This window comes from Eschscholzia californica, unplaced genomic scaffold, assembly GCF_041429995.1.
Source record: "Eschscholzia californica isolate CP2 unplaced genomic scaffold, dmEscCali1.0.p SCAF_2, whole genome shotgun sequence".
Taxonomy (NCBI): Eukaryota; Viridiplantae; Streptophyta; class Magnoliopsida; order Ranunculales; family Papaveraceae; genus Eschscholzia; species Eschscholzia californica.
This window is the reverse complement of record NW_028238309.1, coordinates 11,119,212-11,143,671: the sequence shown is the minus strand read 5'-3', so window position 1 is coordinate 11,143,671 and position 24,460 is coordinate 11,119,212. Positions and strand designations below refer to the sequence as shown.

At 36.9% G+C, this 24,460-nt stretch overlaps 1 protein-coding gene and 1 long non-coding RNA gene across 4 annotated transcripts in view; one reads left to right on the top strand and one right to left on the bottom strand.

Moving 5' to 3' along the window:
- Window positions 1–24,460, bottom strand: part of LOC147556178 (uncharacterized) — a 90,476-nt gene that overhangs the window by 21,602 nt on the left and 44,414 nt on the right. The window lies entirely within an intron of this gene.
- On the top strand, window positions 5,583–24,433 carry LOC147556180 (uncharacterized). 3 transcript variants are annotated; one of them, XR_015235210.1, is made up of 3 exons: window positions 5,583–6,486; window positions 6,810–6,956; window positions 23,946–24,433. It is a non-coding gene; the product is annotated as an uncharacterized LOC147556180 (long non-coding RNA). The 3 variants fall into 3 exon arrangements; XR_015235211.1 differs by lacking the exon at window positions 23,946–24,433 and adding an exon at window positions 7,408–7,671; XR_015235209.1 differs by lacking the exon at window positions 23,946–24,433 and having other exon boundaries at window positions 6,810–7,177.

Here is a 24,460-nt window from a genome sequence, read left to right as displayed (position 1 = left end):
GGTCTTTTGCCATGAATGAAGAGATCGAATATCTTAGTAAGAACCGGGCTTGGGAATTAGTCGAGAAGCCTAAGGGTTAGAAGACTGTTGATAGAAAATGGGTTTTCAAGAAGAAGGAAGGAATTCCAGGGATGGAGGATGCACGATACAAAACACGGTTAGTAGCCAAGGGGTTTATATAACGAGAAGGGATAGACTTCAATGAGGTATTTTCTCCTATTGTTAAACATAACTCTATTAGAGTATTACTTTCTATGGTTGCTTTGTATGATATGCAATTGTAGCAACTTGATGTTAAAATTGCGTTCTTACATGGAGAGTTTGAGGAACAAATCTATATGCGTCAACCAGAGGGGTTTGAGATTCTCGGGAAAGAAGACCAGGTCTGTTTGCTGAAGAAGTCCTTGTATGATAGTTGTGTGTATCAAAGGAAACTATCAGATGGTTCTTATATCTACTCCTATATGTGGACATACTGATAGCTTGCAAGTATATGTCGAAAATCTACATGTTAAAGGATCAGTTAAAAGGGGAATTTGAGATGAAAGACTTGGATGCCTCAAGGAAGATATTGGGTATGGAGATACAGAGAGACAGATCTGCTGGGAAATATATCTTGTCTTAGAAAACGTAAATCCGAGAAAGTGTTGGAACGTTTTAGTATGACAGAGGCAAAACCTGTCAGTAGTCCATTGGCAACACATTTCAAGCTTTCGGGTGAACTGTCACCGACAACTGATGAAAGAGACATAGTTCGTGTCTCGGGTGTCTTATGCAAGTGCAGTAGGTAGCGTTATGTATGCTATGGTGTGCACAAGGCTAGATTTTTCACATGTTACTTTAGTAAGTAGATACATGGGCAGACCTGGGAGAGGTCATTGGCAGGCTGTAAAATGGATACTGCGGTATCTAGGAGGAACTACACACGTTGGTATGGTTTACGACAGAAGGACTGACACTTCTGGTCCGGTAGTTGGATTCGTGGATTGAGATTTTTCAGGGGATCTTGATAGGAAGAGATTGCTAACGGGCTATACGTTCACTCTCTGCTGGAGTGCCATTCGTTGGGGAGCAGTGCTACAGTCGGTGAGCTATGGTGGTGGCAAATTTAAGTCAAGAGGAGCATATTCAAGTCAAGGTGGCAAATTGTTAAAAGTTGCTTGAATATGAGTTGATATCGAACCCGGTTCACGACCCGCAAACCCACTTACAAAGCGCTGAATTTTGGACCCGTTAGCGGATCTGATTTCTGAGACAGGGCTGGTATGCGAAGCAAAGTTCAGAGGCAGAGCTGGACTTCGAGACAGAGCTGGAATGCGGGGCTAGGCTTATGTTAGTTATTAGTGTTAGCGTATCCATGTGTATTTCGGATTTAGAGAGAGAGAGAGAGTCAGTGAGGCGGTGGGATTAGGGTTGTAGTGGCTATATAAACTAAAATCATATGAGTTATCAGTGTCGAAATGTCACGAATCTCTTGTGTAACTTGTTTGCTTATGATAGTGGAAATCATCGTGCCGTTGTCGCCGTGGAGTAGTTTCCACTAACTGAACCACGTAAATCTCTTGTGTTCTGTGTGATTGTTTTATTTTCTATTGCTTTTCTTTGATTACTTGATTTTGGTCATATTAAACCCCCATTGTCACAACAGTATATATTTAACTTGTATATATCACTATTTCATATAATTTTATGTGTAAAGTTTTAATTTATACTTCTTATTTTCGTTACTATTCATGTGTTTAGAAAAAGAAAAATGCTACAATTACAATTTAAAATCTGGAAAAATCATCCAGATTGACGTGGCTCCTACATGGCATTTTGGAATTTGAAATGCATTTATGTAGTTTCTTTGCTTTTACGAATCTGCCCCTTTCTTCTCTTAGCTCTTTCTTTTATTTCTCTCTCTAACCCTTCAGGCCATGTTTGGTTCGCGGGAATGAAATGTGATTCCTGGAAATCACATCCCCGTAATGTGATTATTGGGAATCAGATTATTGTAGTTTGATGTTTGGTTTGACCAGGAATGAGAATTTGATTCCTGACATATTCCTAATTAGGTGTTTGGTTCGTATAGGAATATGAATGTATCTATTTGTAAAAGTTCACTTTTACCTTACTTAAACATCATAAAATACACATCAACTTTGTTGTATATTAAAATCAGTATTATTTATTCAAATTCGTAAATATGAAATAATAACACGATACAGTAAAGGGTTATAATTTAAAGATATAAATAAAAGTCCAAATAAAAATTTATCTAAAATAAAACTCTATTCATAAACCTAAATAGAAATTTATTTAAAATTAAATTTTGTTCATAAACCTAAATAATACTTATTCATACCAAATACCACAAGACCTTACTTCTATTAGAGCTCTGACCGGAAGAGAGAGAGAAGGAGAGAAGTCGTGTGGTGGTTTGGGTTTAAAACCCTAGTTTAATCATGATTTATATATGACACGGTAATTTAAAAATTGGTAATTCAATATTTTGTTAATTAAGGATATAATTGTCAATAAATATTAATATATGTGATTTCGAGGGAATGGGACCTCCCCCTGGGTTTGCTATACCCTTTTTCGAGGGAATCACATTCCCCGGCCCACGCCATTCCCATAAGCCAAACGATGATATGGAATGTGATTCCCGGGAATCACATTCCATTCCCACGCTATTCCCGCACGCCAAACATGGCCTCAATGGTTGCTCTCTCTGGTTCTTCATGTTTCTCTCTATACCTTAACTCCTGGACTCTAAATTTACGAGGGACTTTTGTCGTGCAGATCCCCAATTTCGAGCAAATGCATTAGCCTGGAATCTAAAGTAAACAACTACTCATATTCTCTCTTTTTCTATCTAACTTCCTCTTAGGTGTTTCTCTCTCTAACCAGAAATCTCTGACATTTATCATCCATGGAGGTTTCTTTCATAAGATGACATTTCTTTCCAACATTTAGTTGTTTGATAATGTTGAGGTAGTGAAGATTATGGATTTTGATTTTCATTTTCTGAAGTAGTCATTTACTCATTTGAGCTAGATGTAGGGTAACTGGAACAAATTTTTCTACTTGCTAGGTCCACACGTGATAGGCTTAAAAGTCACACGTGTTCTACGTCAGCCAAAATACAAACACGTGTTAGACTAACCACGCCACACGTGAGGGCGCGTGTGTGAATAGTCTCACATGGGAGAAGGGATAACTAGGAACCCAAAACCTAAATCTTTCACTTCTCATGTCAAAATAGATATTTCCATTGAGTTTTTTAAGAAGGAAATTGGATTTCTTTATCCACGTTTGGTCTAATTTTATTTCTAAGTGACTGAAGGGATTTCGACTGTTTGATGAACCTTTTTCATTTATCTTGATTAAGAAATTGTATTGGTTAAAATACATCACAAGTCCTATTAAGTTTGAGAATGACAATGAAGGTTTAGAGAGAGAAATGAAGGTTTAGACTGAGAAGTAATAGAAAGAGTTAAGAGAAGAAATGGATAGATTCGTAAAAACAAAAATACTACATAAATGCATTTCAAATTCCAAGATGACACGTAGGAGCCATGTCAACCTGGATGACTTTTCCAGATTCTAAGTTGTCAGGGCTGGTCCTGAGATTTTGGAGGCCCGAAGCGAGTTTTAAGAATGGGGCCCACACGCGTTTTACCACAAAAAAAAACATTATAAATCGAAACTTTCTACATTTTCTTTGGATATAATGTGGGGTTTAAACATGAAACTTGTGTTCATAACTTGTAGTCTAAATCAAACAATCTGATGGAGTTACTCAGAAAACGGTTTGGGTTCAGAGAGAGATCCTTAGTCGATTTCCCGATCAAGTGGTTCAGCAAGGAATTCGATGAGTCAGTAGCTTGTTCAATTTCCTTTCTTTTTTAAACCGAAAAGAATATTAAAAAACGATTCTCTGATAAAATAATTTTTGGTGCTTATGGTGGTTGTGGTTTGATGGTGATTGTGGTGTGGAAGTTTAGTGTTGGTGGTGGTTGGGGTGTTGAAGTTTAGTAACGGTAGTGGTAGTGGAGGTATATTGGTAAAAGCATAGTAATCTTGGTTTTGGTGGTAGAAATTTCAACCAAAGTAATTTGAAAGAAGTAAAATTTAATGGTGGTGGTCGTAGTGTTGAAGTTTAGTAATGGTGGTAGTAGTCGAAGTAATTGTGGTGGTGGTAGAAGTGTCAACTGTAATGGTGGTGGTAACGGAGGTACATTGGTAAAAGCAACCAAAGTAATTAGAAAGAAGTAAAATTTAAGTAGAAAAATGCTTATACTTGGGATCGAACCCAAGTCAATTGGTTTCTCTCTGATACTTTTTTTTTGTTGAGAGATCTCTCTTAGATACTTGCTACCAATTGAGCTAAAGCGGGTTACTTGTTAGTTTTGGTAATATTTATTATAAAGACAAAATAAATGGGGCCTCTTAATTGCTTCGTTTTAAGCTTCATGTGAGGCCCTTTGGCCCTGGGGGCCCGAAGCGAGGCTTTGCCCGCTTGAACCCTAGGGCCGGCTTTGTAAGTTGTAATTGTAGAACTTTTCCTAGAAAAAGTGGAACAAAATACTTCCTCCGTTACATTTTGTTTGGTTGTTATTCTTTTTATAGATGTCCGAAAAAGTTTGATCAGTTTTCTTTTATAACATTCATTTAATTATTAAAATGATGAAACCTCCAAGACTATCCTTTAATTTGAATACCATTCAAAAGTTCCAATTGGTTATACGCTTCTACCAATGTCGTATTTAATGAAATACTCTATATTAAATGAGGGTAGTTTAGAGAAAGTCTTTATATTTGTCAATAACAAATAACATTCGCTAATAAGTTGAATTTCTCAAAACTAGAAACAAATTGAGACGGAGGGAGTAAGAAGTTACAAGCACAATGAACCAGGCTTAATTAATTATTCCCTGCACCAATATATTTGATGCTGTCTAATGACAAGTTTCACATAAATGCTCATGTTAACTTTCAGGTCAACTTCACATTTATAAATAAACAAATACACCTTACATGTAAATAAATGGTTTCCATAAATTCTTGTTAACTTTCAGGTCAACTTTACATTTATAAATAAACAAATACGTCGTACATGTAAATAAATGATTTCAATAAATTCCTTTCCAATAAATTGCTACCACAGCAATAAAATAACTAGGTTACGTGTTTCAAATGTTTTTTTTTCTTTTTTGTACAGGAAGATCATTATTTAGTAAAAACAGTGCGTTAGAAATGTCAATTTATGTATTTGCTCTTCCTTTATCAAATTAGTTTAAGGAGGGCGTTATAAAGATCATTTAATAAATAGTGCTAAAATAGAAGGACTTAGATAAAAATTAATAATAAATCTAATATTTTATTCACTTGTAGTTTCTCTCACATAAACAACAAAAACCTAATATCGTGACTACTATCAACATCACCATTAATATTAAAAAACTTGCAAAGTTTATCATCACTATAGTCTTAGTTTCAAGCTTTTAGTGATGCCTCAAGATCTCATGGATGAGGAACCACCATTAATGAAGGAGGCAACCTACATCAAGAAAGAAGATTCTTTTGACTTTTTTTTTTTTTTGGAATTGATAACTTCATTAATGGCCAAAACGGCAAAGGATAATACAATGAAGTTAGGATGAAATACACCAGTACAACCAAAGTAAGGACTAAGCAGCAAAGTCCAAGCTTAGAGGCCTAAAGCTGAGTCAGCAACTTCATGAGCTATAGTGTTGTATTCTCTGTTGACGTGACGGAATGAATAAGAGTGGAATCTCGCCAATTGTACATGGATGTCCTGGATCGTTGATTATATTCGCCAAGGGATGCGATCAGGACCGCTGATTACTGCATCTATCACTAGGGCCGAGTTTCCTTGTATAAATACGTTTAGAAACCCTAAATCAGCAACTCGTTCACAAGCAAAGTGTAATGCTCTTGCTTCAGAGTCTAATGGAGATCTTGGCTGTATACCAATTCCTTCACTATATATCAGCTCCTCATGATACCCTGTGATTACCATACCAACTGAAGCCTCATTAGGTTTATAGGAACCATCAAAAGAAATTATAACCTTATCCCTTTGGTGGTCTTCTTCACTGCTTGTTATGGTGTTTGTTGCTACTTGGGTTACATTGTTATGGGTGACCATCGATCTAGCACGAATGATGATTCCTTCTACCTGGAGTTGTTTGCCATTAAAATGCACCCCATTTCTTTCCTTCCAGTAGATCCAGAGCAGGTAAAGATAAAACTTTACTAAGTCTGGATTTGTCTTTCTTTGATCTATTAATTTCCTGATAAATGGTTCTGGTTCGTCTTCCTTTTGGTATACAAATTGGGTCTGAGCCTTGATCCAAAGGTTTTGGAAATGAACACAAAGGCCGAATAGATGTTCTGTCGTTTCCTCTTCTTGGTGACACAACTTGCAAATGGTGGATATGTGATTGTTTCCTCTTGCTATGCTTGTAAGAACAGGTAATCCTTTGTTCAAGAGCTTGCATATAAATAATAAGACCTTGGGTTCAATGAAAGTCATACTCCAAAACTTCGACCATGGAAAGTCTGATGAAAAACCCTAGAGGTTCTTTGACTCGAAGTGATTTCTCTGAAATATGATTTGGAGGAGAAGGCTCCGTTTACTGTTGGAATCCAAATGAGTCTATCACAAATATTGTTGTTAGACAGTGGAATATTAAGAATAGCATTTGTCGAATTACCATCAAAATATCTAGAAAGAATTTCTGTTTTCCACCTGGTGCCATTATCAATTAAATCTCTAACCCAATATATGTTTTCAGGTGGTAGCTCTATACAATTGGGTTTGAAGCTCGGGAGATCAGGTATCCATGGATCGGCTAATATTCTGATAGTCGACCCATCTCCGACTTGCCAGCAACACTGGTTCTGCATGATTTCTTTTACCTCCATAATTCCATTCCAAAGTGGTGTGGTATTTCTCTGTTTTGTTTCATACCAGAAGTTGTCTGTGGTGTAATACTTTGCCATAATGATTTTAGACCAAGTAGCATTAGGGTTAGTGAGTAGTCTCCAGGCTAATTTAGCCAAAAGAGACTGGTTCGCCTTAGCCAAAGGTCGGATGCCTAGTCCACCTAGATCTTTAGGTTTTTGGATGAGATCCCAAGGTAAAAAATGCATTTTATGACTACCTTCTTCTTGGTTCCACCAGAAGCATCTCTCAAGCTTTTCTAGTTGATTGATAGTCCCTTGAGGTAAAAGTGATAAGCCCATAAAGTAGGTACATATTGGGCTAAGAGTAGCCTTGATTAACGTAGTTCGACCGGATTGAGAAATAAGATTTCTCTTCCACCCTGCTAGTCTGGTTTGAAATTTATGGACTAGAAAGTTGTGTGATTGGATCCTCGCTTTATTTTTCAGAATATGGGCCCCCAAATACTTCTCTGAATCTTCCATGAAAGGAGCTTGAAGAGTGTTAGTAATAATTCCCTTGAGCTCAATGGAAGTACCTGAGCTGAAAAAAATGGAGGATTTAGAGAAATTAACACATTGGCCAGAGAAACTTGAATACTTTTCTATTATCATCTGAATTGCTTGTATGTTTTTCATTGATGCATCACCCATAAGTCAAGATTCCTTTGACTTAAACATAGATTTCGACTTAAACGAAACCATCGACTTAAACAAGGACATCGACTTAAACGAATTTATAGACTTAAACGAAGTTATAGACTTAAACAAAGACATTTCTAATGAGGATAATATGTCTCAGGTAAAGAGATGTCATTTTCTTCTCTTCCTCTATGGTTGAACAATCGTAAAGAATTTTCGGTTGGATTGACTGAAAAAGACAACAAATTTCGGTAGGGTCGACTGAAAAAGACAACAAATTTCGGTAGTAACGGTTGAAAAAGACGAAAAATTTCGGTTAGGTCGATTGAAAAAGATAACAAATTTCGGCCGGTCCCGTTGAAAATAGTAATAAATTTCGGCTGAGATGGCTGAAATTAGTCTGTTTTTTCAACCGCTCTGGCCGAATTTTTTTAAAATTTTCAGTTGGTATTCATGAATTTTTATTTATGCCAAGGGAAATTTCTTTTATGTAAATGTCACTTATATATTTTTTGAGTTACACCCTTGTTTGTATTCTTTATTGCAATATTGATACTTGGAATCTTCAAAAGTTACTTTAATTAGTGTTAAAACCTTAAAAATCTATGGAGAAATCAAACAATAACAAGAATTACAAACTCTCTATGGAGATGAGTGTTGTGTTAGTCATCTAGGGTTTAGGTTTCTATCTCTATATCTATCTTTTTTATATAATCAAACAGATTTAGGGCTTTTCTCCTTTTCAAGATGTTTATCTCTCTTCTCTCTTTTTGATTTGATCGAAGATTTTAAGTCGAACAGGATTCTCTCTTCTCACTCGAAGGTTTTTAATCGAATAAGAGGATACTTTCTTCTCTCTCTTTTGGTCCAAAATAGTTTGATGGGAGGGACCAAAGTATAAAATTGGGATATTTTAAAAAAATGTTTATCCCTCTCTATTCTAAAAAGAGTGTTCTTCCTATCTAATGCATTGCCTCTGCTAAAAAATGCTCTTCCTATACCAAAGCCCTTTTTTATAACTTCATAACATCTATTAATAAGCTTCAAGGTTAGTTACATGGATGTTATGGTGAGATAGCGAGCAATTAAGAGTACAAGTAGAGTAAGCAAATCTCTCTTTCCTAGTGCTACGAGCGACAGAGTTCGGCATGAAGTTAAATTTTCTCTGTACATAAGCAAAAGATATAGAGTCAAAAGTGGAAATTAAAGCCTTAATCTCCTTCAAAACATGCTTGGCAGCAGGGCCGTGCCTGTTGGGGGCCCAGTGCAAAAATTTAGTTTGGGCCCTTCGTATAATGAAAATATAAAAAAATTACACACAAAATGATAACGAATTCAAAATAATTTTGACTATAAAGATAATTGATCGTTTATTTATCAACTCAAAATGTAATTAAAAAGTATTTGAAGTAAAAAATATTACTTAAATTTTTTTCTCCTTGCATTTTTTGAAGCAAAATCATCAACTAAATGTTCGAATCAATCTTGTCTAAGAACCCACTTTCATTGCTGAGCAAAGCTAATCCATTTAGTCTGTCTTGCGACATGCTTGATCTCAAGTACGATTTTAAGAGCTTTAACTTTGAGAAACTTCTTTCTGCTGATGCAATTGTGACTGGTATAGTCAATAAAATTTTGTAGGCAATGCTACTAGCTGGAAAACATTTCATCTTCTATAAAAAATCTAATACATCAGTAGCTTTCGTAATCTCTCTTGGCAAAATAGTTTGCAAGAGTTTTAACTCCACAAACAAGTCATCTGCTTCAACATCAAAATGTTCTTCTTTCGTCAAACTATTTGAAAGATTCTGACAACAAGATTTTAATTCCTCAACACTATACCCACTTAACTTTTCCGGTCTCAACAAAAAGCCAAAAATTTTCTCATATTTTTGATATTGTTCAAATCTTCTCTATAATGAACCAATAGCTTGATCTACTAATAAGATGAAATAATGAACTTTAAAACTTTCTTTACCTAATGGTGGAACTAATTGTGATGATCCATCACCAGTCTCATCAAAATGTCTTTTTCGACGAATTTCACGCTTCTCAGGAAAAACTGGGTTAACTTGCATTTCAATAGCCATTCTCTTAGCATTAACCATGGCCTCTTCGAATCCGGTTTCTCTATACATCTTCAGATAATCAATTAAACCTTTTATTAACTCTATAGCAACGTCAATATGTATGTCCTTTGTCTGTAACGTTTGCTTACCTTATTAACTGCTACCAATAAGTTGTACCAAATTGTTAGACTTAGTAAAAACTCAAAATTATCAAATTCAAATCTCGCTATTGATCTTGCCTCACTACTAATTTTAGGTTCAGTGTCACATTCTGCAAGTTGAAGTAAAGCTTCTCTAATTTGTAGAGGTTGGGTTATGATTGCCTTAATACTATCAACACGACTCTCCCAACGTGTAGTCGACAAAGATTTCAGAGTAACGCCTTTCAAATTATCTTTTAAAATTTGCCAACGCTTTGTAGAATTTGCGAACAAAGAATAAATTCGTTGCACTACTCCGAATAAGTCTTTCGCTTTACCATGACAATTAGCTATGTCACAGAGGGTTAAGTTCAGACTATGACAACCACATGCAATATAGAATGCTCGCGGATTTATATCTAGAAGTCTTCTTTGTACACCTTGTTTGCACCCTTTCATATTTTTGATCCATTGTCATATCCTTGACCTCTCACATCATCAATCTTAAGATCTAAAGTCTTTAATGTTGTTTGTAACTCTTCAAAGAGTCCTGATACAGATCTATCGTTGACAATAAAAAATTGTACAAAGTATTCTTCTATTTTCAGAGGACTTGCAGACATATCAACACACCTCAAAATCAAAGTCATTTGTTCTTGGTGATTGACATCAGGAGTGCAATCAAGTATAACGGAATAATATTTTGCTTCTCTCACCTTTTTAAGAATCGCATCTCTAACTTTAGAAGATAATAATTGAATCAATTCGTTTTGAATGCGATTACTAAGATAATGATGTCGAACTTCATTGTCTTGAATTCGACGAAGATGTTCTTTCATCAATGGATCATGTTCTGCCAACATCTCAACAAGACCCACAAAATTTCCATTGCATTCTTGACCAATCTTGTGGTTAGTTCTACGAAATGCGAGATTATACTTCGAAAGATATTTTACTACTGAAATCAACCTTTGTAGCAAGAATCTCCAATGATCTTTTTCTTTTTGAATTGAGTCTTGTATAGCTTGATCAATGGTATGCTTATTTTGAAATCGAAGCTGCAATTCAATCCAGGTGGCCATGTTCGATATATGGTCACTGCTAAGCTCATGTTCTTTAAGCCTCTCACTAAGATGTCTCCAGTCTCTGTAACCATCATTTGCTAACTGATTTTTTGAGAGTTTTTTCTTGAACAATTTGCAACAAAAGCAGAAAACTTTATCGTCATTTTTTGAGTACACTAGCCAAATTCTATCGTGTTTTTCTCCATTTGGTAATTGTCTAGTGTAAAATTTTGATGAAAAACATCTATTTGCCTTGTCTTTAGGACCTTTCTTTAGTGATAGGTCTCTAATTGGACCTTTTTCAACTAATAGATCTCTCCATTTTCCAGCAAGATAATCCCAAATTTTCGGATCAAAAATGTTATCTGGAATTTCATCAGTTGGTTCGTCATCTGACTCATGCAAATCATGATTAGGAATACCACCGTCAATCTCTTCATCAACATCCACGTTTTCAAAACTCCCCCCATTAACCATATTATGATCACCATTACTTTCGTCTTCAACATGGACTTTAGTTAATTCTTCATTATTTTGCTCAGCTTCAGCTACTGCCTCTTCAGTCAAAATAGGTTGTTGTTCTCTTATAATAAATTTATCAAGAGCACCTCTTTGTGATTGAATCAATTTTTCTTCTTTTTTTTTCGCTTGCCTCTTGAAATTTCTAGATTTATATTTTTTTGGTGCCATGTTTTATAACTACATGAATAAAACAGCTTATCAATAATAATATAATATAAATTATTAAAATATAAAATCGTAAACCTAGTTGGATATTTCTTTAAAAAAATACTAAAGACTTAATCTGATAGAGCGATTATAACGATTAAATTAAAGCAACTGATGTAACCACAATGAATTATTCCTCTAACAGCTAATAAATTAAGGCGATTGTCTAGTTTCATCAAAAACAAATTATAACGACTAAATAACAACAAGAAGAGAAATAAAAATAGAAAAAAAGATATATTACCTGCAGATATTGATGCAATTATTTCAACTTTTTACTTCAATAAAGTTTATCGAATAATGCACTCATAAAGAACACACTACTCATACACTAGTAATTTGGAAGAACACTTAAGAAGGATAATAAAAAAGTTATGGAACCTACAATTTATAAAAAAGAAAAAGTTAACTAAAACAAAACTCTAAACCGACTAAACCGGTTCTAAAAACAAACCGACCCACTTTTTTAGCATTTAGGAAAGTTTAAAATTATTTCCTTGTTAGGAAAGGACATAAAAGTACAAAAGAAAGAAAAAGAAACTAGAGAGAGAAAGAGTAAGTAGAGAGAGGAAGGAAAGTAGAGAGAGAAAAGAAATGCATGGATTGAGAGTGGGCCCCTAGTTACCTACTTACTTGTATATATATATATATCCTAAATTCCTTACTTCCTTTTTGAGTGACTTTTTAAAACTTTCTATTTGTTTTTCTACTTGCAAACGGACAAAACAGGCAACAAAAGTGGGAAACTAACTTTTTTTGGGCCCCACGTGGGTGGGGGCCTAGTACGGGCGCCCTGCCCGCACTGGGTACTGCACGGACCTGCTTGGCAGTCCAGTGCATGGAGTTTTGTTGACCATTCAAAAAGTTGTTAACATTAGTGGAATCTCCCTCCAAAATTAGTTGTCCGATTCCCTCGTTATTCCCAATAAGACGGCTTGATAACAGATCGCTTCTTCCAAAGCGCGCCCCATTCGTTCCGCCATGCTTAATGGCCCATCGAACTCCATATAAAGCTGCCAGTCCTTCTCCCTCGTCTATTGTTCTGGAGCCGGTGAGGGAGGATTCAGAGGTGCACTGAGATCCTGAAAAATCAGAAAGCCGTGCCTGACAATTCAGGGGCCCGGTGCGAAACTTAGTTGGGACCCTTTGTATAGATGTGAGGTAAACAAAGTTTACACGCGAAGTGATGACACAAATTTTACCAGTAAATTATTTTATTAAAACTATGATGAATCTAAACTCAATGAATAACAACTTTATATCATTCGTCTAACATTTTTTTCTAATAAAGTTGTCCTTGATTAGTATAGGTTTTTATTCGAAATTAAGAACGCAAGGGAGAGATAGACAAATGAGAGTGATTGTATATAGAGTTAGAAATGGAGAATAAAAATAAACAAGATTGCGAGATAGAGTTTTGTGTGAAATATATGAGAATTGGAGAGAGTAAAAAGACCTCCGTGTATTTTATATTACACAAATATTACAATAAATTATTGGACTATTAAAATCATAGTTGAATTAAACCAATAACATTAAGTGGAGCGGACATTTAAAACATTCCCTAGGACGTATGGAGAGTTGGCCTTTATAAAAAAAAAATATTAAGAAATTGCTTTCCATGGAGGTTGAACACATGACCATTTGAGTGACATTCACCAATTTTTCCACTGAGCTACAAACAACTATTGATTTAGGACTTTGTGTTTATAAGTAATTCGATGAAAGCAGGCATTAATGACCCTCCAAAAAATGGGCCCTTTGTGGTGGGGGGCCCTGTGCGGGCGCACGGCCCGCACCCCCCACCACACGGCCCTGTCAGAAACAACAATAGCCAGAGCTGCATTAAGAGATACTCTGTCAAAAGAGACATCAAAATTAATCTTGACAAATCCTGTGGGAGGAGCAACCCAAGTTTGAGAAAGAGGAGAAGCCCCACATTAGAGAGATGGAAGGATGGTGGTCCGAACTTGAAGAAAACTCTTTATGTTGATAATCAAAGAAGGTGTATGGATTGTTTTCCCTTTGAAAATGAGATCACATATACTTTTCCACAGAAACCAGAGGGTTGTGGCTAGAGTCTCAAGCACAAATAAGGAGTTAAGATGATCTACTCCATCATCAACCATCCTAATAAACTCAAACCATTCAGAAAAATCGGAGTTTGAGAGCTGAGTGAGGTAGAGGGGGTGGAATTCTCCCAGAATAATCTTAACTAATGTGCAGTTGTGAATGAAGTGAATGGTGGTTTCTTCCTCTCCGAAGCATAAAGGGCAAAGGCTGGGGTGGTTGGCCAAATACTTGTTTAAAAACAGATTAAGGGGGATGATGTCATGAGCCATTTTCCAAAGGAATAGCTGTACTCTAGGATGTATCCTAAGTTTCCAGAAGTTCTTCCATTGGTTGAAGGAAGTAGGAATTGGATTTAAGTGGATTTGATGTTTGTATAGGGAAGAAACTGTGAAATCACCTGAATGAGAAAGAGTCCATTTCGGATGGTCTCTAACAGAAGTAAGAGGTATAAACCTGATTCTTTGTTGGATATCAGAGGAGAAAATAAGAGACAGAGCAGAAAGGTCCCATTCCCTTTCTGAGGTGATAAGTTGAGAGACAAGAGTATAGCCATGGTTACCTCCCACTGGTTCAAGATGGTTTAGGCCTGGTACCCAAGGATCTGTCCAAATATTAACAAGTCTACCATCACCTATGTCCCAAGTTATAAAGTTGTCAACAAGAGGTTGGTTATTTTGAATACATTTCCACATCCAGGAAGAGTTGGAGGAGTGGTGTCTATTGTTTTAATATTTGTCTTTCAGGAGCTGAACCCAAGGGGTGGAAGGTTTAGAAGCAATGGTCCAATTAAGTTTACTTTTGAGGGCAAGATTATCCACATGAATGTTTCTCAGGCCTAGCCGACCCTGATTCTTGGGTTTACAAATAGATGTCCAACTTTTAAACAAATTTTCTTCTTACATGAGGTAGATCCTCACCAAAAATCTCTCTGCAGAGATGTTATGGATTATTTTGTCTTACAAGGAAGGTCAAACAAGGCCATTTGGTATCTAGGGGAAGCATCCAGGAGGATTAGATGAGTTTTCCCCTGCCTGCCTGTGAGAGAAGGTTTCTTTTCCAGACACAGAGTTTTTGTTGCAGTCTATCAAGAATAGGAGTGAAGCGTTTAATTTTAGATCTATCAATGAAGATGTTAGCTCCTAGATATGGGTCCTCTTTATGGATGGTTCTGACCTTGAGAATTCGAGAGACAATTCTACAATGTCTAGGATGGGCATTGGAGCTAAAGAAAATCCCACTTTTTTGGAAGTTAATCAATTGTCTCGAGGCCTTCCCAAAGTCGGTGAGTTGAAGAAGTTGATGGACAGAGGGAATGCCCATTTTGAGGAAGAGGAGACAGTCATCCGCAAAAAATAAATAAGATATAATAGAGGCTGAATCATTAAATTTGAATCCTTGAAAAAGACCTTCAGATTGAGCTTTTCCTATCAATCTGCTAAGGGCTTCCATGCATATGATGAAGAGGTAAGGGGATAGAGGGTCCCCTTGTCTTAGACCCCTAAAGGGTTTGAAGAAGGGGCCTGGACTACCATTTAGGAGCACAGAGTGGGAGGTCGTAGATATACATTGAGCTATCAAACAAATGAAAGTCTCAGAAAACCCACGTTTGTGGAGAATTTGAAGAAGAAAGCTCCATTCAACCCTGTCAAAAGCTTTTGATATATCAAGTTTTAGCCCCATGTATTTTTGGTTGTCTTTAAGAATCTTCATAGAGTGGATGACTTCACTAGCCAGAATAATACTATCAGAACCATGTTTGCCTGGAACAAAAGCAACTTGATAGGGTTTGATGAAACTATCTAAGTGTGGTTTGAGTCTATTAGAGATGATTTTGGAGATAATCTTGTAAGTGGTGTTGCATAGACTAACAGGTCGGATGTCAGAAGGGGTGGGGGAGGACTTTGTTTTGGGGATTAAGGCAATATGGGTTTGATTAAGTGGGGAAGGCATCTCTTTGGTCAGAAAAAAAGCTTGGACCATGTTAATGGTGTCTTCTGCAACTACATTCCAGTTTTGGTGAAAGAAGGAGGGAGAGAAACCATCAGGACCAGGGGACTTGTCACTTTTTAGAAGGTGGACCACTTTGGTTATTTCATCAGGGTAGGGATAGCAGTGAGAGTGGAGTTTGCTTCCTAGAGATCATGGGATGGAAAAGGTCATCAAGGATGTGAAGGCCTTTGATTCTGTTTGTTTTTTGCCTAGAGGAAGCCATAACATGAAAATATTTTGTATTTCTGTCTCCCAGAGAGATAATATTATCTCTGCGTTTAAGTTTCCAGTAGGTTTCTTGCTCACTTAGCAATTGATTGAGGGTGAATAATAGAGATTTGTACTGGTTTACATCAGAACAATTCTCAAGAAGAGTGAAGGTTTTGTTGATTCTTGTCTCAAGGCTTCTATAGTGATTTATATTCCATTCAGAAAGGAAGGGTTGAAGGTCAATCAAATTTTTGTGAATCAGGATGGAAGGGTGCTCTGTTATAGTCCTCTGCCAATGATGTACGATAAGTATAGAACACTCAAGGTCCTTATTCCAAGCAGGATTGTATCTGAAAGGTTTTTGACCTTTGTAGAGAAATCTGAGGTAGTGAAAAGGATGGGGTTGTGATCAAATCCTATTCTAGATAGGTGAGTGGTGGTAGAGTTGGGGAAATGGTCATCAGGATTGGGATACTAGAGCTCTTTCTAATAGTTGTTGTACCAAGTTTGGGGGAGCCTTGTTGTTAGACCAAGTGAAAGGATATCCAAAATAAGGGACCTCAAGGAGACCGAGTTGGTGTATCTTATTATTCCAAGATAGAAATTGTGAAGTTGGAGGAGGGTTGCCTCCTGTCTTCTCAGAAGGGTGAAGAATGAGATTACCAATTATCATATGAGGAAAATTGTTGTCAAGGTTAGAGTCATAGTAGTTTGTGAGACCATCCCAGAAGTTTTGTTTGAGTCTATTATGAGGCTCTCCATAAATGTAGATAATGGAGAATTGGCAATCCCTAGAGAGACTAGTTACTTCAGCATGGATCCAATTCTTGCAATTGTTAATAGTTTTGATTGTGATGGAGCTCTTGTAGGCCATGGCTAAACCTCCACTCAAACCAATAGGATAAAAAAGGACACACGAATCAAAACCAGCATGAAACATAAAATTGGAGACAACAGACTCTTTCTGTTTAGTCTCACAGAGAAAACAAATGTCTGGATCGTGTTTTCGAACCAATAATTGATTGAGGTGATGTTTAGTGAGTATGGAGCCAGACCTTGGCAGTTCCAACTCAAAATCGACTGAGGGAAGTTTTGAAACATAGTACACATGCAGTGGAAAAAACTAAATGACAAAAAGAAGTTAGATAATAAAAAATAACAGTTTAATGGGGAAAGTACCTTCTTCGTGGTGCTAGGTGAGTTGTTGGTTTGTCCATTGGTAGCTGGTATAATTTGGATCACATTTTGGGTTCCCTAATTAGTTATTTGCTGATTGCCTGAGTTCTGGGACTGCTCCACAGGTTGAGAAATGATCTGGTCTGCTTCTTGTGAAACATGGGTGTTTTTGCTAAGCACTTTTTGTTTTTGAGCTCTAAATTTCCTTGGATTCTTCTTATTCTTTTCATTTTCTCCTGATGTGTGAGATACTCCAAAAATTCGATCAAAGTTTACATGCTCAGTGAAAGATACAATAAGGAGGGAAGGGAAGTATCAAAAGATAAAGAGGAGAACATTACTGATCCATCTAGGCCATAAGTGTTACAAGAACCATGCCTCACCTCTTTTCCCCCAATGATTAGGACAATCAAGATGTTTGTCATCTTTGTATCTTTTCCTGTAACTTTCTAGGCCTTCCACAAAGGAGTGAGTATCATAAAAAATAGTTGCTCTAACTAGACCATCTTCAAAAACATGCTTTCTCTTGTCTCTGGCTCCAGTTTTTGGAGAAGGGGTAGAAGTGAAACCATTATCAATAGGGTTGTTTATACTAGGGGAGGTATGGTTAGGCTCAGATTGATTTATGCCAGGTTGATGAAGAATAGATTTCCCTTTGTCATTTGGTTTAATGTTTGGTTTAATTGGTGGGGGAAGAGTTTGTTCTTTAATAGTGATTCCAACTTTAGGTCAAGGAATAGGTTGATCAGGGGAAGGTTTCTTAAGAAATTGTTTAGTCCAATTGGGATAGATAAATTTAGATGGACCTGGGTTGGAGGAAGCGGGGGTTGTGTTGATAATGGGTGGTTGGGTGTAGCGCTGAATTGGGTTGAGGTTTTCTTTTGCATGATTCCTACTAGTAGAAGTTAAGTCTATTGAAATTGCTTTAGTAGTGCGAGTGGAGTTGTGTGTGGCTTCAGTTACAGGAAGGGAGTAGATCAAAGATTCTAGGGAGGGTGAAAGAGGGGTGGGTTTAGAGGTTTGCATGATAGGGTTTTTAGAAGATTCTTTAATTGTTTGACAAGGGTGGGGAGAGTGATCCATGATCCTACAAAAAAGACAGTAGATTTGGGACAAGGGTGGGGAGAGTGATCAATGATCCTTCCAGTTGAACAGTGGTCCCTGTGGGACAGGGTTGGGTGACATTCCAGGCTATTTCAATCTTAATCTTATTGTCAGGTAGAGAAGTACATTGAGAGGGAATGAATCTAAGATCATGTCCCAATGGGAACCCTAAGGTCTGATTCAAATTGATGGCAAGGAGGAATAGAAGACAATACAACAGTAAAGATTGCAAAGTTGAGGGGAATAGTGGAAGGGTTAGTGCTCACGTTAATAGATTGTAGGATAAGGAGATAATCAAGGATGATATACGGCTTGTTATTCAGTACTCTGTTTCTGTCTTCTTCTACCTAGAATTCAAATATGAAGCAGTTTAATCTGTTAGGGATGGGTTCAATGGTGAAGGGAAAGGAGACTTACCATTTTCTTTTCAACTGGTTCTGAACTTTATAGATTGGGATGAAATGGTGGCTGCAAACTCTGCCAATCAATTTCTTATTGAGATTCAGATTGTCTGCATGCTGAGTTAATCTCTTTTGAAGGTACACTACTGGTTCTTTGTTGACGGGGATGGTTAGTTTTGTTGCCATTTGGGTTGCTAGATGAGAAGCTGTGAGTGATGTTATAGCGTTATTGCTATCTGTGGGAGAAACCATTTGGTAAAGGATAATCCAACCAGAGGAAGATGAATCGTTAAGACTCTTAACAGGTTTAGCGTGTGGGTTAGTTGGGTAGAGATGGGTTTGAAACTCATAATTGCATGCAAGCCATACAGAGGCTGAGACGTGGTCGATTTCGAGTACCGTGTACAGTCAGGGGATATTGGTTGGGGTTTAGTGGTTTCCATAAAACTGTCAAGATTAATGCCTGGTTTAACAAAATCTTGGGGTGGTTTTTCTGTACAAAGCTCTGTTTTCAAAATCAAATTATGATGAATCCATATTCCCCACGGGAGGAGGAATGCTGACCTCATTGGGATATGAAGCTTACAAGTGTTATGTAAGCAAAGAGAAAAAATTCTGCCACTTGTCACAAGTACAAGATGAAAATCTCTGATGGTGCCTGAACATGTGATCCTTGATACCAAGCTACCGCCGGGACGAGCACCCACCTGAAAGAGAAAAACTAAAAAATAGAGTCGAAGATTAGTAAGTTAGGAAGAAGAAAGCAAAGCTCAAAAAACAGGCAAAGATCTTGGATAATAAGGAGGGGAGGAAAAAGAAGACAAAAGTGATAGATTTAAGATGTCACAGAGAAGAGAAAAGGAGGTATGGGTAAGAGGACCAGTAGGTAACCGACCAAAAGAAAGAAAGACTGAGATGAAAGAGAAACTAAGGGGAGGAGAGGAAACAAAACTGGAAAAGAGATGTGAGTCGTTAAAAAAAACTATTCAATACTAAATTATCAGTCCCTGCGATTGGGTCAGGGGTCCCTTCCTCCGATTACCGGCAAGCATGCTGGTAATCAAGGTCAATTTCTGACCGACAAAGTTGAAAATGAAAAGCCAATAAATAAAGTTTTTTTTTTTACTTTAGTTTGAGTTTTGATCATGTTTAAAATGGTTGACTAGCTCAAATGACGGAAATGAATAGATTCAAAATGTATAATATATATAACTTATAGTAAGAGATTAATTAGTAGAGGGGTTTCACATGCCTGTTTTTTTATTTCCTTGCCTGGTTCAGTTGTGAGGCCCGTGATCACCTCTGCCAAAGGAATATTCGAGGAAACAAATCTAGATTTACCTTTCATCACTAAAGCGGATATATATATATATATATCGAGTTGCAACTCAGATAACGGACTAGGTTCAACTCCAAAGTTGTATAATATAGAATGATAGGCCTAAAAATAGGTCTATTCCCCAAGTGTAGGGGTCAAGTTATAGTATTTCTAATAAGATCGAGTATCGTTCCAAAGGACAAGCTATTTTACCTAAATCTCGAATTAAAACCCCTTTCAAATTTTTGATTTGATTTGGAAATTACTTTAATAAAAGAAAACAATACTAATAGACTAATAAGAATGAAATCAAGGTGAGAAGAAGAATCTAGGGTTTTCGATTTCACCACATAAATGGACTACTTAAAACATGCATTAACCAACAAATCCCTTTTCTCATGTATAACTCAAAATCTAACATAATAAACTATTTAGATTTCGGAATATATTTTTTAATAACTCAATTCAAAACCATATATATTTGATTGACTATCATATAAATCTAGAATCCTAAACTATCATTCATTATCTAAAAAGCATATCTCATCTAATAATCTAATAAAAGCATGAAATATCTAATTATAATGCATGAATGATGAAAAGATCATAGAATCAATATGAAATGACAACTAATAAACATTGAAGCTCAATAAAAGGATTTACTACTCAATAACACATCTCAAAATAAGCCCAAATATGGGCTTCCTCTACACCCTAGATACAAATTTAGCTACTCATGGAATCTAAAGTAATACTCATTGAATTTATAAAATAAATGGAATTACAAAGGATAAATGAGAAGAAATCACCAAATGAGATCTAGATCCATTGGTCCACTTGCCTCCATTTTGATATCCAATAAATGCTCCAAATGTTTTCAATAATATTCGCTCAAAACTCCAATGGTAGCTTTTTTTGAAAGAAGAAGAGATAAAATGAGATTTAGAAAAGAAATAAGAGGATACAAGATTTTAGAAAAGAAGAGATGAAGAAATTAGAAAAGAAGAGAGAGATTGGAAAGAAATTATGGTGGAATGGGTAGAAAAGAAAAGAATGGAGGCTAGGATTTTAATTTTTAGGAGATGAAGAGAGAAAGGGATAGGTTAGAAAAGAATGAGGCTAAAAGAGGAGAGAGAGGCTAAGAGGGGAGAGAGGCTAAGAGGGGAGGGAGGCTAAGAGGGGAGGAGTTTGGTTGGTATTATAAAAGTCTTTATATAGAGTTAGGGTGTTGTTGGGTTAAATGGTAGAAAAGAATAAAAGGAGGGTTACTTTTGGAATTTTTAGGGGTTTAAAATATAAAACCCTAAAAATACACAAGTGTAGTGGCGGCTAGGGTTTGTGAAGCTGATGGGATGGACACGTGTCGACCTCTAGAACCTGCTGGGAATTCGGAAGCTACTGTGTAGCGCAGCCATGTGAAAATCAAGTCGGCCGCATGGGAAATCTGTCGGATTAGCAATGCACGGATCTGGTCGGTTTTAGAAGGGACACGTGGTTGGGAGCATGGGAGCTAAGTGACTTCGGGTGCACAGGATAAGTAATAAAAGAGCAGATCCACAGGAGCCGTTCGATCTAGAAAACGCGGAAGGATGCGGCTGAGATTAAAACATACGATCCGGGACTACTGAATTAAGATGCAACGCGCTACACTGAAGCGTGCTCATGGGTCCATTTCGGTGCTAAGCGGGATTACGGAACTTGGATGAAACGGCCTCTAGGATGCGACATATGTTTGTTGAGATACCGCGCGCCAGAACTGTACCCGACATTGTCTCGCTAGTCAACATCCTTTGACTGAACTTTGACCTTGATTTATTCCTTCGTCCGGACTCCGATTTGATTTCTGTTTTCTCCTACGGACTCGTATCGACCTCTAATTTTCACCCATGTACTCGCATTGGCCAAAATACCAGAACGCCCTTGACTCCAAATGACCAAACTACCCTTTGTATCCGTTTCCAACTGTTCTTCATACCTAACTCTGCAAAAGACACTTAATCAAAAAAATCAACCATTTTATTACAATAAAGACTCAAAACAGACTAACTCGACTAATTTAAACGACTCCAATGGGACATTTTCATGACCCATCATAGAACTAATTACATATTCATACAGTAAAGATAAACTAAAATTTGCATAAATATCAAATGTTTAGTAACCGCACGTAAATAAATGTTTTTAAATTGGTCCAAATTATGCATACTTCTAGGGGCTCTTGCGGTTCCTACTAGGTGTACTGAACCTACTAGAAAAGATTAAATGGGACTTGTGGTGGAACCAAGAAGAAGATGCACGAAATACACCTCCTACCATGGGCACTAATCCAACGATCGAAAGAACTTGGAGGCTTTGGCATAAGGGCATTGGGCAAACTCAACCAAAGTCTCGTGGCCAAGGTGGTCTAATATAGGGTTTTGATGTCACCTAGTGTTCAAAGCAGAATCTCAGACGTCTAACACTAGTTTCTAGAATTACATGAAAACTAAAGGTGAACTGGAATGGGATCAAAATTACCTTAGTCACTTTCCCTTGAACTAAATCCGATGCCTTTATCCCGAAGATGAGAGCACCAAATTGGAGCTCCTTTAGTTAAGACATCCGAGCAAGCTGACTTGATCTCCCTTCTTTAATTTTGTAGAGATAGATTATCTCTTAAGAAAATTTCATATCTTTTCCGTTCTTATTAATGTCCTTATATAGAGAACTCTAAAGTAAGAATCATATTCCAATTAAGATTCAAATAAGAAGTTTAGAAAAGATAAGACCCAAAATCCTATTCTGAATGGGGTTCCCAGATGGGATTTTTGTCCCATCTAAGACTCCTTATATGGCCGGCAAGGGTAGCCCCCTGAAATTAGTGCTTCCAAAGCGCTAATTATTTCCCCTTTTAGTAGAATGTGCAACACGTGCTAGCTTGAATTTTTTTAGCTTGGTATCCTTCCTAGTCAAGACTGTTATGTCTTTAATTTGGGAAGATAGCATTTTATGTCTCACTTCAACCTTTTTTTTTCTGTTTTTTGAGATTTTATCCTCGATGTTCTTAGCCTCATCAGACGTTCTCTGTTAGCAGTCCAAAGTACTTACTTTGAAATTTGTTGGTTATGACATATCATACTCCAAGTATTTAATGTAAGGTTTTAGTGTCACCTAGTGTTTTAGGGGAAGCTCAGACATCTAATTCTAGTTTTCAGGATCACATGTAAGAACTAAAGATGAACTACGATATAACATTACCTTAATTGCTTTTCCTCAAATTAAAAAAATCTGATGCCTTTATCCCGAAGATGAGAGCTCCAAATTGCAGCTCCTCTACTTGAGACACCCGAGCAAGTTGACTTCATCTCCCTCCTTTAGAGTCGGTTATGACCTTATCGAGATATTGAAATAAAGAACTTTTCTTCTTTGACTAGATAGATAGGTTGGGAGCCTTTTCTTTAAAATCTCTCTCTCCACTTGATGTTGTAGATATTGATTTTCTCTACAGAAAATTCCACACCTTTTCTATTCTAATATGATTCTTTATATAGAGAACCTTAGAGTAGGAATCGTATTCCAATTAGGAATCAAATAAGAACTCTAGAAAAACAAGACTCAGAACCATTCTCCGAGTGGGATTCCCAGATTTCAGATATTTGTTTTTATATTTAGGCAAATCTAAAATTTTGTCTGATTTGATTTCATGTCCGAATTGGCTGAATAAAGGCCCAAACATTTCAGACTTTAAAACAAGTCTGAAAAGTGAGTCCAAAATCTGAAAAGTGCTAAAAGGCGTATATAGCCTTGTTATACTGTAAAATACAAAATTATGTCCATCCTCTTCCCTTCCCCACCACATCACCACCACACCACCACTGCAGGTGCTAGGAACAAAACGCACCACCAGGACCTGAATACCACCACCACCACAAACTAGAGCGCATCACCACAAACTTTGCCGATCTGTTAAAGAGAGAGACGAACTTCGCCAGATCTGTTTTTGAATAATTTTAACTTTACTTTGGTTCATCACATCTCTTGATTCTTTACTTGATTCTTTACTTGATTCATTACTCTTGAGTCATACGTTGCAGGTATGTAAAAAGAAAGAGGGATTGAGAGAAAGACGGAACCCTCGTCAGATCTAGCGAGGGTTTCACTTTGCCGATCTTGTTACAGAGAAAGAGGATGATTGAGGGAGAAAGAGACCAAACCCTCGCCGGGTCTGACGAGGGTTTCACTTTACTGATTTGTTAGAGAGAAAGAAATAGACTGAGAAAGAGATTGAATTCTTACTAGATCCTTGTCGGAGCTTCGCCTGACATATGATTATAGACAGAGGTTGAGAGGGAAAGAGATTGTAGAGAGATGTGGTGAAAGAGAAAGTGAGGAGGTGAGGAGTTGTTTAGGGTTTTGTTTTGGATTCTTTTACTTCATGAATTCGGTTAGAAATGGATGAAAAAATTAGGTTTAGAAATATCAACTAGGGTCTAAGGTATAAATGTCAAAGTTTCATTTCAGATTGTAAAACAAACATACTAACTTTTAAAACTATCCAGCCAGATTCAGTTGATTTTGTTTAGCCAATTCAGATTAAGACAATTCAGGT